Source organism: Pelophylax lessonae, assembly GCF_965119305.1.
Source record: "Pelophylax lessonae genome assembly, chromosome: 13".
In the NCBI taxonomy this organism is placed as follows: domain Eukaryota; kingdom Metazoa; phylum Chordata; class Amphibia; order Anura; family Ranidae; genus Pelophylax; species Pelophylax lessonae.
This window is the reverse complement of record NC_138780.1, coordinates 56,843,864-56,856,718: the sequence shown is the minus strand read 5'-3', so window position 1 is coordinate 56,856,718 and position 12,855 is coordinate 56,843,864.

The following is a 12,855-nucleotide window of genomic DNA, read 5'->3' as shown; positions in this document are numbered from 1 at the left end:
AAGAAACATGGACAATAACATTCAATACAAAGTACATAGTAAAGAGTACAAAGTAAAGAGTACAAATATTAATGACAAAACAACGGTGACATAGTATATATTGCCATCACAAGTGCATATCACCTAGGAGTGTATTTACAGGTATAGATATATACGTTTCGTTCATAACTGCCCCACTCCACAAATAGCTATGAGTATGAAGGGTTGGAGAAGGGGGGAAGGAGGAGGAGGAGGAGGAGGGGGGAGGGGGAAGGGGGGAGGAAGTGGAGGAAGAGGATGAGAAGCAGAGGAGTTAGAGAGGGCGGAGGAGCAAAGGAGGGGGGGGGTGAAATGTCATATTTTGATCTGTATATGAAGCTATGACATCCATTTTTGTCAGGTTACTAAAAGGTTAAATCTCCTTTAACAGAAAAATGCCTGTTCAGGAAATTCTTACACACAGGTTTACCCCAGACCTGCTGTGTTGACCTAGAACAATAAATAAATAGTCTGTTGACTTTCTTTAAAGCGGAATTCCGGGCAGAGAAACGATTTTTTGCTGAACATACCCCGGGACAGTCAGGGCTAACACATTCCACAATGGCTAGCCTCTGATCTCTCCGGGTTCGCACTTACCTTTTAGAAGAAATACTTACTTAGAAGATTTCTTCCACAGTGTTTCCATCTCTGTTGTGGGCAGCTGAAGCCGGCGCGGTCCTCTTCTCTGTCTTCTTTCGCATCTTCGTGTCCCAGAATGCACTGCACCGGCCCCTCTCGTCACTTCCGGTGCGGCGCCGCATTCCTAAACAGCTTCTGGGCATGCCCAGAAGCTGTTTAGCAGGGGAATGCGGCGTCGCCCGGAAATGACGAGCGGGGCCGGTGCCGTCGCATTGATTCCTGGGAGCTATGACGTTTAGCTCCCAGGAATCATCGCGAGGCAGGAAGTGACAGGGTGAGCCGCGGCTCAGAGGGAGGAAGCAGTCAGAGGTGAGTATTTACGATCTTCAATAAAAAGGTGAGTAAACAAAAAAAATAAAAATAACTATCCAATTCCTTTTCAGGTGAGTTCTACCTAGGGGAGGGGCACAAAAAAAATAGTTTTTGTGCCCGGAACTCCGCTTTAAGATAATGTTTAAGACACTCTTCCAAGGTAATCTTATCTCTGTTTGGAACCATAAACCTTAGTCTGTGTTTAGACCTATGTAAAACTAAAATTTACAGATATGTTATAATGTTATATGTAACATAATATTAACACTGAAATATATATATATATAAAACTAGCATACATAGATATGTAGAAGACCGTTATATATTAGAATTGTTTCATATTTTGCTAAATTCTCACTTTACTGATTTTGATGACTCATCTCTGTATGTCGAGAAAGACTTCATGTTAATCCTTGTAAGTGGTAAAGAATCATAAAAAACTTTTCTGGCCTTGCCAGGTGTTTAATTTAGAAGGTCTGGATTGTAAGCTCTGGGTCAATATAAAAGTTCGAAGTTTATTTGTAGGCAAATAATGCTGTCATACTGAACCTAAGAGCAATGCAATACTGCCATTTTTGCTGACTACTAAGGTAAGTCTTGGGTTAAAAAGTAAAATCCAATATATTTTAAATAAGATATATTCAATATTAGAATGGTGTTATCAAGATTAATCTTTATTCAGATACCTGGTGGATTAAATGGACATATAGTAGATGAAAGCATGGTTACATTTTTATGTTGTTTTATAATAGTCTTAAATGGAGAAATCTTTATTTAATTTTAATATACTGGTTGACCAAGAGGTGTCACCCTATGACATCACCAGTTAATGAATAAGATGTTCCAACCAATGATGATCATGTTACTCCCTCTGGGTTTAACTTATGGTAATTTTAATAGTCCTTTGTTCTATACCATATAAAAGCCCAGATGAGAGAGACACATGACACATCACATTTTGCCCAATATACATCACGCTTACAACATACACACTACTACAACTATGCACAGACTCATCTACACAGACTTCATTTCAATCTGCCATGTATCTGAACCTTGGAGGGGCGCCAAACGAAGCTCCTCCCTAATTGGCCACCATCTTGGAAATGCAGCCATCTTAAGGAACCTGGTAACTACTATTCTAAGCTAGCGGCCATTTTAAATATGATAAATATGCCTTGCTAATTATTTGATTATTATTCAATATCGTTTATGTACTTCCTTAAATGTTTTACATTTCATATTCAAGGGTAACGAGAGTACAATCCCAGCCGTATAAACCATATCTAGATTTTTCTCTAAAGAGATGATTTTTGCTTTTTATACATTTTTATTAATATCAGATTTAGCGCATTATTGCGAATTTAGTCTTCCGTTTTGCATGGCTTATTCTCACTCCATCTGCAGTGGAATGACTTTCGACCATGTGATTGTGCAGACAATTGTGGTCTGATTGTATAGTATACGTAAATATGGTTTCTACTACATCTGGGGAAATGGTAATCTTGCTTTCGTTTCACTTTGTTTCAGTTTCACTTTCATTATTGAGCTACACATCACATTGCATTTATTGTTTGAAGTTTGTATTTTTGTAAAGTTATCTTTTTGTGTCATCTCAAGTTTGATCATTTATCGTGATTACATGTCTCGTGAATAAAACTTTTATATTCCATACTGTAGACTGTTTTCACTAAGATTGGTATATGCTTTTAAAAAGAAATCAATAAAAAGAACTCGCTACATATTGATTTATGGAATAAGTTGAGATTCTCCTTTCGCACAGATCTTTGCTTATTATTAACCATAAATAGACACTGTTAAATTCAGAGCAGTATAAACATTCTGACATAATGGAGGCACAGCGAGATATTATAATTATTATTATTAATTAATTCTGACATAATGGAGGCACTGCTGAGATATTAATAATTTCTTACATATGCCAATCATAATTATGATCATGATGACATAATGCATAACTTCAAAAAAAAAACAAAAACATTTTTTTTAATATTTTTTTTATTATTGATTGTGATGTTGATAGAAATGCCTTAAAAAAAATGTCTACAGAAGGTAAGGTTCACGCTGCCAACTCTGGCAAGATGTTAATCCCACAGCCCCAGTAGATTCGGCACAGATCTAGAATATGTAGAGACACCTCTCTGAGTCTGAAATGGAGGAATATGTAAAGGCTGGTTGGAGTCATACCAAAATCCTCAGAAAAAGTCGGGCCAAATATGGGCATCTGACATGGGTAGAGGAAAACCTGATGTATGAACTCACCAATAGCTTCTCTAACACCAAAGACGTCAGGAAGCGTGATCACATACTTTTAGAATCATGGCCAATCTTACTGTATCTCTGTGAGGAACTGCACCACAAGGCTCAGCAAAAAGGAATTTAGTAAAGTTCTAATCTCCACTCCAAATAATAGGAAGTGAGATAAGGAACCTCCTTGAGCAGGTGAAAGTAACCTCTATTGGGACACATCAGGTAAGAGAATGTAACGTGAAACTGCAGAAAAAGTAGAACTGTGGCAGAAGTCTTATCAAGAATGCTGTAATGAAAGTAAACATTTGTAACAGCAATGTAAACAATTAATGCAAGTATTAGGAAGTGTTTGAGCAAGGAAAAATGTTTTCTAGCAAACGTTGCCGAGTAACCAGCAGTGGAAAATTAAAAAATAAAAAATGTAACAGTTCAAGGACAGGGACTCATTAGTAAATAAATAAGAGAGTTCCAAAAGGTTATGGTGTCCATACAAAAGGGTAATGCTTATTAGTCCTGCATTAAATATTAAATAATTAATTAGACCCAGATATGACTCCCAGTCTGATGGTTATGACCCAGACAAGGGGGGGGGGAGTCAGGTAGAAGTCCACGTCCTACCCCAGCCATATTCCTAATATAGGAGGGCAGAAATTGGGCAGCCATGCATAAATAGGTATGAGTCATATCAAGGTCACTGCAAAAAGACTAGCACCCCTAAAAAGATACCATACACCTCCAGAATTTATAAGTTTTAAAAAGAGTACTGTCCCGATTTTGTTAAAAAAAGGGTCCTTAGACATTACTAATCATCTTGAGGCCTATGAAAACATCCTTTCTGTGCTGTGCCTCAAGGATGTAATTTAAAAGTCAGCCCACACATAAAAAAAACCTCACCGCTGCTAGAGCTGCTATATATAATGTAAAATGTACACAGCACCAAAGCCCCATTTAAATTTTGGCTGTACTCAAAAGTGCCTAACACCCTTCAATGAAGGAGCCTGAGTACAAACCACTCGGAATTTAAATCCCTGTGCTTTGAGGCATTGTTAACGTACATGATAATAAGTTTGGCAAGGAACTACCAGTTGGGGTGTTCACTGGAATGGTTGGTGAAAGAGAGTGACAATTTGTACTCCATCCAACAGACCAGTGAATACAAAGAAAGGCGTGAACCTGTCACCAAAATTGTGGCAGAAACATACCTTTCTCCTCAAACCCTCACACTAAAAAAAAAAAAGAAAAAAAAAAAAAAGGGAGCAAGATTTTTTTTTTTTACCGGATACCTCAAGGAGGACACCGGACACCCCACCAATAAGGAGGGGGGAACAGAGGTAATTTCAGGATTTCCCTCCAAGGGGACAGGGCCCAAGGTTTAAAAGAATCTCTAGGGAGTATCCCCAAAGAGCCAATTCACCCTTGAGGATGGGAAACCTCGCTATGTCCAATATCCTCAACAAGGGGGGGACACCCACAAATAAATAGGGATTTGCCCCATCTTAGGGTTCCCCAAAATCCTCAGGAAGATCAAGAGACATTAAGGTCCAGATCTCACGCCAGAACCGAGCAAGTGGTTCTGATGGGGATCTGTCCCATCTGTCTGTACCCGAGAGACATAGGCACCGCAGGAGGCGGAGCCAATAATTCTATTCTGAAAAGGTTTTTCAGCAGAGTAGATGCCAAGGTGGATCGGATGATCACTTGGTTCACTCAGGGCGCTGCAGCCCAGAATTAAAATAATTCCTCTTTAGGAATAGTGTTGAGCGAACACGGACTGTATTATTCGTGTTCGTACCGAATAATTGGATTTTTGTTACACGGACACTTTACTGTATGTTCGGGTAAAAAATCCGTGTTCGGTCGTTTTATTTCCGGGTTTTGCATGTTTTGGCGCTCTTTTCATGGCGGGCTTTCAACAGCCAATCAACAATCGTTTAACTGGTGTGCCTTAAGCTATCCCAGCCATGCCTGCAAATGTATGAGTAGCTGTGATTGGCCGTCTGAAGCATGTGACCAAGTCTTTATAAGTTCGAGGCAGCCGCAGCGGCGTCATTCTGCTGCTTAGCTCAGGGACAGAGCACACATACGTGCTGGCTGCTGATTAGGGAAAGACAGGCAGGGAAAACAAATTGGTGTCCGGATAGAATTTAGGGTCAGGTCGGAGTGTTTAGGCAGGGCGAGTTGTAGGCATTTTAGGGATAGACTCTGCTGAATTATAGGGTCAGTGTGTTCTACAAACTACAATCGATATTGCTGTGTGGGGTGGGGTCTGCACTTAATCCTGATCTACGATCTCTTCTCAATCCTGTTAGGGAGAGGCTGCTGCTGAATTATAGGGTCAGTGTGTTCTACAAACTACAATCGATATTGCTGTGTGGGGTGGGGTCTGCACTTAGTCCCGATCTACGATCTCTTCTGAATCCTGTTAGGGAGAGGCTGCTGCTGAATTTTAGAGAAAGTGTGTTCTACAAACTACAATCGATATTGCTGTGTGGTGTGGGATAGGAGATAGGCAGGTGTCAGTGATCCACATCCATTTTTCTGTGTGTGGGCTGCAGTGAACACAATCTTTTTGGGGTGCAGTGAACACAATCCTTTTGGGGTGCAGTGAACAAAATCTTTGTGGGGTACAGTGAACACAATCTTTGTGGGGTGCAGTGAACAAAATCTTTGGGGGGTACAGTGAACACAATCTTTGTGGGGTACAGTGAACACAATCTTTGTGGGGTGCAGTGAAGACAATCCTTTTGGGGTGCAGTGAACACAATCTTTGTGGGGTACAGTGAACACAATATTTGTGGGGTACAGTGAACACAATCTTTGTGGGGTGCAGTGAACAAAATCTTTGGGGGGTACAGTGAACACAATCTTTGTGGGGTACAGTGAACACAATCTTTGTGGGGTGCAGTGAACAAAATCTTTGGGGGGTACAGTGAACAACATCTTTGGGGGGTACAGTGAACACAATCTTTGTGGGGTACAGTGAACACAATCTTTGTGGGGTGCAGTGAAGACAATCCTTTTGGGGTGCAGTGAACACAATCTTTGTGGGGTGCAGTGAACAAAATCTTTGTGGGGTACAGTGAACACAATCTTTGTGGGGTACAGTGAACACAATCTTTGTGGGTTGCAGTGAACAAAATCTTTGGGGGGTACAGTGAACACAATCTTTGTGGGGTACAGTGAACACAATCTTTGTGGGGTGCAGTGAAGACAATCCTTTTGGGGTGCAGTGAACACAATCTTTGTGGGGTACAGTGAACACAATCTTTGTGGGGTGCAGTGAACACAATCTTTGTGGGGTACAGTGAACACAATCTTTGTGGGGTGCAGTGAAGACAATCCTTTTGGGGTGCAGTGAACACAATCTTTGTGGGGTGCAGTGAACAAAATCTTTGTGGGGTACAGTGAACACAATCTTTGTGGGTTGCAGTGAACAAAATCTTTGGGGGGTACAGTGAACACAATCTTTGTGGGGTACAGTGAACACAATCTTTGTGGGGTGCAGTGAGGACAATCCTTTTGGGGTGCAGTGAACACAATCTTTGTGGGGTACAGTGACCACAATCTTTGTGGGGTGCAGTGAACAAACTCTTTGTGTGGTACAGTGAACACAATCTTTATGGGGTAGAGTGAACACAATCTTTGTGGGGTGCAGTGAAGACAATCCTTTTGGGGTGCAGTGAACACAATCTTTGTGGGGTACAGTGAACACAATCTTTGTGGGGTGCAGTGAACACAATCTTTGTGGGGTACAGTGAACACAATCTTTGTGGGGTGCAGTGAAGACAATCCTTTTGGGGTGCAGTGAACACAATCTTTGTGGGGTACAGTGAACACAATCTTTGTGGGGTGCAGTGAAGACAATCCTTGTGGGGTACAGTGAACACAATCTTTGTGGGGTGCAGTGAACAAAATCTTTGGGGGGTACAGTGAACACAATCTTTGTGGATTACAGTGAACACAATCTTTGTGGGGTGCAGTGAAGACAATCCTTTTGGGGTGCAGTGAACACAATCTTTGTGGGGTACAGTGAACACAATCTTTGTGGGGTGCAGTGAACAAAATCTTTGGGGGGTACAGCGAACACAATCTTTGTGGGGTACAGTGAACACAATCTTTGTGGGGTGCAGTGAAGACAATCCTTTTGGGGTGCAGTGAACACAATCTTTGTGGGGTGCAGTGAACACAATCTTTGTGGGGTGCAGTGAAGACAATCCTTGTGGGGTGCAGTGAAGACAATCCTTGTGGGGTGCAGTGAACAAAATCTTTGAGGGGTACAGTGAACACAATCTTTGTGGGGTACAGTGAACACAATCTTTGTGGGGTGCAGTGAAGACAATCCTTTTGGGGTGCAGTGAACACAATCTTTGTGGGGTACAGTGAACACAATCTTTGTGGGGTACAGTGAACACAATCTTTGTGGGGTGCAGTGAACACAATCCTTTTGGGGTGCAGTGAACACAATCTTTGGGGGTACAGTATACACAATCTCATACTTCTGAAGATTTGAGGGTGCTGCCTGTTTCATCCTCCTCATCCATCCTTTTAGGGGTACAAACAATAGTAATTGGGGCCTAGTGTGCTTCTGTACGTGTGAGATACATACACTTTTTTTGATCATATTTCCTATTCCGCTATTCAATAAAAACCTTTGGGGATCAATTAAATTGCGGGATAGTCTGTGTCGGTACGTGTGAGATCCACCTTTCCAAGTTTTTGGGGTTCATCTCATACTTCTGAAGCTTTGAGGGTGCTGCCTGTTCCATACTCCTCCTCCTCCTCATCCATCCTTTTAGGTGTACAAACAATAGTAATTGGGGCCTAGTGTGCTTCTGTACGTGTGAGATACATACACTTTTTTTGATCATATTTCCTATTCCGCTATTCAATAAAAACCTTTGGGGATCAATTAAATTGCGGAATAGTCTGTGTCGGTACGTGTGAGATCCACCTTTCCAAGTTTTTGAGGTTCATCTCATACTTCTGAAGATTTGAGGGTGCTGCCTGTTCCATACTCCTCTTCCTCATCCTCCCTTTAGGGTAGGAAAAAATTTAATCGGGCCTAGTCTGTGTTTGTACGTGTGAGATACACAGTTTTTTATCCTATTCCGCTATTCAATACACACCCTTTTGGTGTAAAAAACATTAAATTGCGGCATAGTTTGCATATTTGACTGTGAGATACACCCGTGCGATACTGTTGTTCTTTTGTTCTGCTATTCAATAAAGACCTTTCTAGGGCAAGATCTTAAATTTCAGAAATATGAGGAGAGCGTCAAATAGGGGCCGTGGCCTGGGTCGTGGTGCTGCTGCTAGAGCTCCTGTTGCAAGGAGAGGACGTGGTCGATCTGTGCCAGCTACACGCACAAGTGAAACACCTTCCTCAAGTGTGAGTAGGCGACAGAACCTGCATCAGTATTTGGTAGGGCATCATACGCCTCTAGAAGTGATGAGGCCAGAACACGTAGAGGCGATAGTAGATTGGTTTGCTGCTGACAGTGCCTCCAGTTCCTTCACATTGTCTCCCACCCAGTCTACTGCAGAAAGGTCAGAGTTGGCACCTGCAGCCAATGTCCAACCGTCTTTCACCTCACCCCCTTGCAAATCAGGCAAGCAGTCTGAGCCCCAAGCCATACAGCAGTCTCTTATTCTTTTTGAGGACTCTGTCAGCAGGGTTTCCCAGGGCCATCCACCTAGCCCTGCCCCAGAAGTGGAAGAGATTGAGTGCAGCGATGCCCAACCACTTATTTCTCAAGATGAGTACATGGAAGGACCATCACAGCACGTCTCCGATGATGACGAAACGCAGGTGCCAACTGCTGCGGCATTCAGCATTGTGGAGACCGACAGGGAGGGCAGGGGTGAAGACTGGGTGGAAGATGATGTGGAGGACGATGAGGTCCTCAACCCCACATGGAATGAAGGTCATGCAGGTGACCTGAGTAGTTTGGAGGAAGAGGCGGTGGTCGCACAGAGCCACCAGCACAGCAGAAGAGGGAGCAGGGTGCAGAAGCAGAGCGGCCGTGCCCTAGACACTACGCCTGCTACTGCCCAACGCAGCAAGGGAACGAGCGCACCAAAGTCAGCTCAAAAGAGTTCTCTAGCGTGGAAGTTCTTTAGAAAATGTGCTGATGACAGGACACGAGTGGTTTGCACCCTGTGCAATCAGAGCCTGAAGCGAGGCATAAACCTTCTCAACCTGAGCACAACCTGCATGATCAGGCATCTAAGTGCAAAGCACGAGCTGCAGTGGAGTACACACCTTCAAAAGCAAGAAACGTCTCTGGCTCATCCTGCTTCCTCTTCTGCTGCAGTCTCGGCCGCTCCAGCCACCTCTGTAGTCATACCGGCACCTGCCACCCCGCAAACAGACGATCTGTCAGCAACACCACCACCTGGGTCACCAACAACCATCTCCACAATGTCCCGTGGAAGTGTTCAGCTTTCCATCTCCCAAACACTTGAGAGGAAGAGGAAGTACCCCCCTACCCACCCGCGATCCCTGGCCCTGAATGCCAGCATTTCACAATTATTGGCCTTTGAAATGCTGTCATTCCGTCTGGTGGAGACGCCCAGTTTTAAAAAGCTTATGTCGGTGGCTGTCCCACAGTACGTCGTGCCCAGCCGCCACTACTTTTCCAGGCAAGCCATCCCTTCCCTGCACAACCAAGTGGGGGAAAAAATCAGGTGTGCACTGCGCAACGCCATCTGTGCCAAGGTCCACCTAACTACCGATACGTGGACCAGTAAGCACGGTCAGGGGCGTTATATCTCCCTAACGGCACACTGGGTAAATGCAGTGGCGGATGGGCCTGAGGCGGATAGCAATTTGGCGCATGTCCTTCCACCACCGAGGATTGCAGGGCGCTACAGTTTGCCTCCTGTTCCTAACTCATCCTACTCCGCTACCTCATCCTATACCGCCTCCTCATCCGGACAGCGTAATACCTTCACCACCAACTTCAGCACGGCCAGGGCTAAACGACAGCAGGCAGTTTTACAACTTGCCTGTTTGGGGGACAAACCACACACCGCGCAGGAGTTGTGGAGGAGCATGGAATAGCAGACAAATGAGTGGTTGCTGCCAGCGAGCCTCAAGCCCGGCCTGGTGGTGTGCGATAACGGGCGAAATCTCATAGCAGCTCTGGGCCTAGCCGGTTTGACGCACATCCCTTGCCTGGCGCATGTGCTGAATTTGGTGGTGCAGAGGTTCCTTAAAAACTACCCCGATATGTCAGAGCTGCTGCAGAAAGTGCGGGCCGTCTGTGCGCACTTTCGGCGTTCTCACCCTGCTGCTGCTCGCCTGGCAGCGCTGCAGCGTAACTTCGGCCTTCCCGCTCACCGCCTCATATGTGACGTGCCCACAAGGTGGAACTCCACCTTGCACATGCTGCAAAGACTGTGCGAGCAGCAGCAGGCCATAGTGGAGTTTCAGCTGCAGCACGCACGCGTGAGTCGCTCTGCGGAACAGCACCACTTCACCACCAATAACTGGGCCTCCATGCGAGACCTGTGTGCCTTGTTGCGCTGTTTTGAGTACTCCACCAACATGGCCAGTGGCAATGACGCCGTTCTCAGCTTAACTATCCCACTTCTATGCCTCCTTGAAAAAACAATTCGGGCGATGATGGAAGATGATGTGGCACAGGATGAGGAGGAGGAGGAGGAGGATGAAGAGGTAACATTTCAAAGGCTTTCAGGGCAGTCATTCGCAAGGGGCTCCGAGGGTGGGTTCCTGCACACACAAATGCCAGGGACACAATTGTCCAGCAGGGGCACAGTTCTGGAGGATGAGGAGGAGGAGGAGCTGGAGGAGGAGCTGGAGGAGGAGATGGAACCATGTTCACAGCAGGGTGGCACCCAGGCCAGCTCATGGCCATCACTGGTGCGTGGCTGGGGGGATACAGAGGACACGGACGATACACCTCCCACAGAGGACAGCCTTTGGGCAGCCTGGCACACATGAGCGATTACATGCTGCAGTGTCTCCACAACGACCGCCGAGTTGCCCACATTCTAACTTGTGCTGATTACTGGGTGGCCACGCTGCTGGATCCCCGTTACAAGGACAACGTACCGTCCTTAAAGCGGTTGTATCCCGCTTTTTGACACTTTTACCTACAGGTAAGCCTATAATAAGGCTTACCTGTAGGTACAAATAATATCTCCTAAACCGGCACGGTTTAGGAGATATTTACAGTGCATGCAGCCGCTCGCGCGAGAGGCGCATGCGCTCTGAAGGTCCGGGGGGACCTTCAATTAACTTGCCGGGAGCTTCAGGAGGATCAAACCCTAATGACGTAATGAAGTCAAGAGGTTAAAGGTTGTATACGGTAACCAAGAAGGAATCCTCGATGTCAGGTAGTTTTGTTGCATACAATAAATCGCATTGATGCCCCAAAGGGGGAGATAATATATTTTTTCTCCTAAGAAGTAGGTAAATGCTAACAAAATATTGTATCATTGTAAATGGTCCAATGTGTGGTATCCATGGCGATGAATACATCCCCATGTTAATGAGCCCCAGAAGTTAGTCTCACATTCCATGGTGGTCAGATAAAAGACTGATCCCACAATGGAATAAAGGAGAACTCTGAGAAAGCTTAGATTACCAACCTCACATTGAAATGTCAATTGATAAGAAAATATATTCATACTGTATATTTCATCCAATAGAGGGAGAATAACCTTCCATGCCAGGTCGTTGATTGGTACAGACGATGATGTTAACCATAGACGTGACAATCGGATGGGTCATCTTACTCCTTGAAGCCCAGCTCAGAACGCAAACCCTCATTGAATCAAGTACCTCTTCAGGAATCCTGCTGCGAGACGCCCAAGATTCTTGTTGACGGAGAGGAAGATTTGTTTTAAAAGATCTTTGTGCATTTGATCCGAGCAAATCCATTTAGATGAATCGCACTACCTCCTGTTTTCAGTTGAAGGAGATGTGAGAATGGTGCATTGCACATGTGAGCAAAACTCAGTCTGGGTGTATGACACTCTAGACCATGCTGAGACCATTCATTGTTCAATCCACGTTCAAGGAGATTTCTCGGATTCCTGTTTGCCAACGTTGTTTTACTACGTTTTGAATGGTAGTTGCTAACACCATCGCAGTAGTTCATTTCTATATTTATCAAAAACTTTGCAAACTGAAGATGGAGAGTTCAAGAAAATTTGAGTTTCTTTACTAGTAGATCGAAAACTCAAAAGACTAACAAGGAACAGTTGTGACATAGCTGACAATAGCAAAGTCGCTACGAACTGACACTTGGAACTGCTTTTTCATTTCATCGCTTTGCTTGAAAGTTATAATGAACAATCCCCAATATGAACTACTCTCTTAGAAAAAATGACAGGACATTTTCCTTTTTAATAAACTTCCTCCCAGTTAGTTTTAAGGTTGATCACCTACCTACTGGGAGAAAGGGGGGGATATGACAGGGTTATTTGGGGAGATTTAATTTCACAAATTGAAATTAAATGTCATATTTTGATCTGTATATGAAGCTATGACATCCATTTTTGTCAGGTTACTAAAAGGTTAAATCTCCTTTAACAGAAAAATGCCTGTTCAGGAAATTCTTACACACAGGTTTACCCCAGACCTGC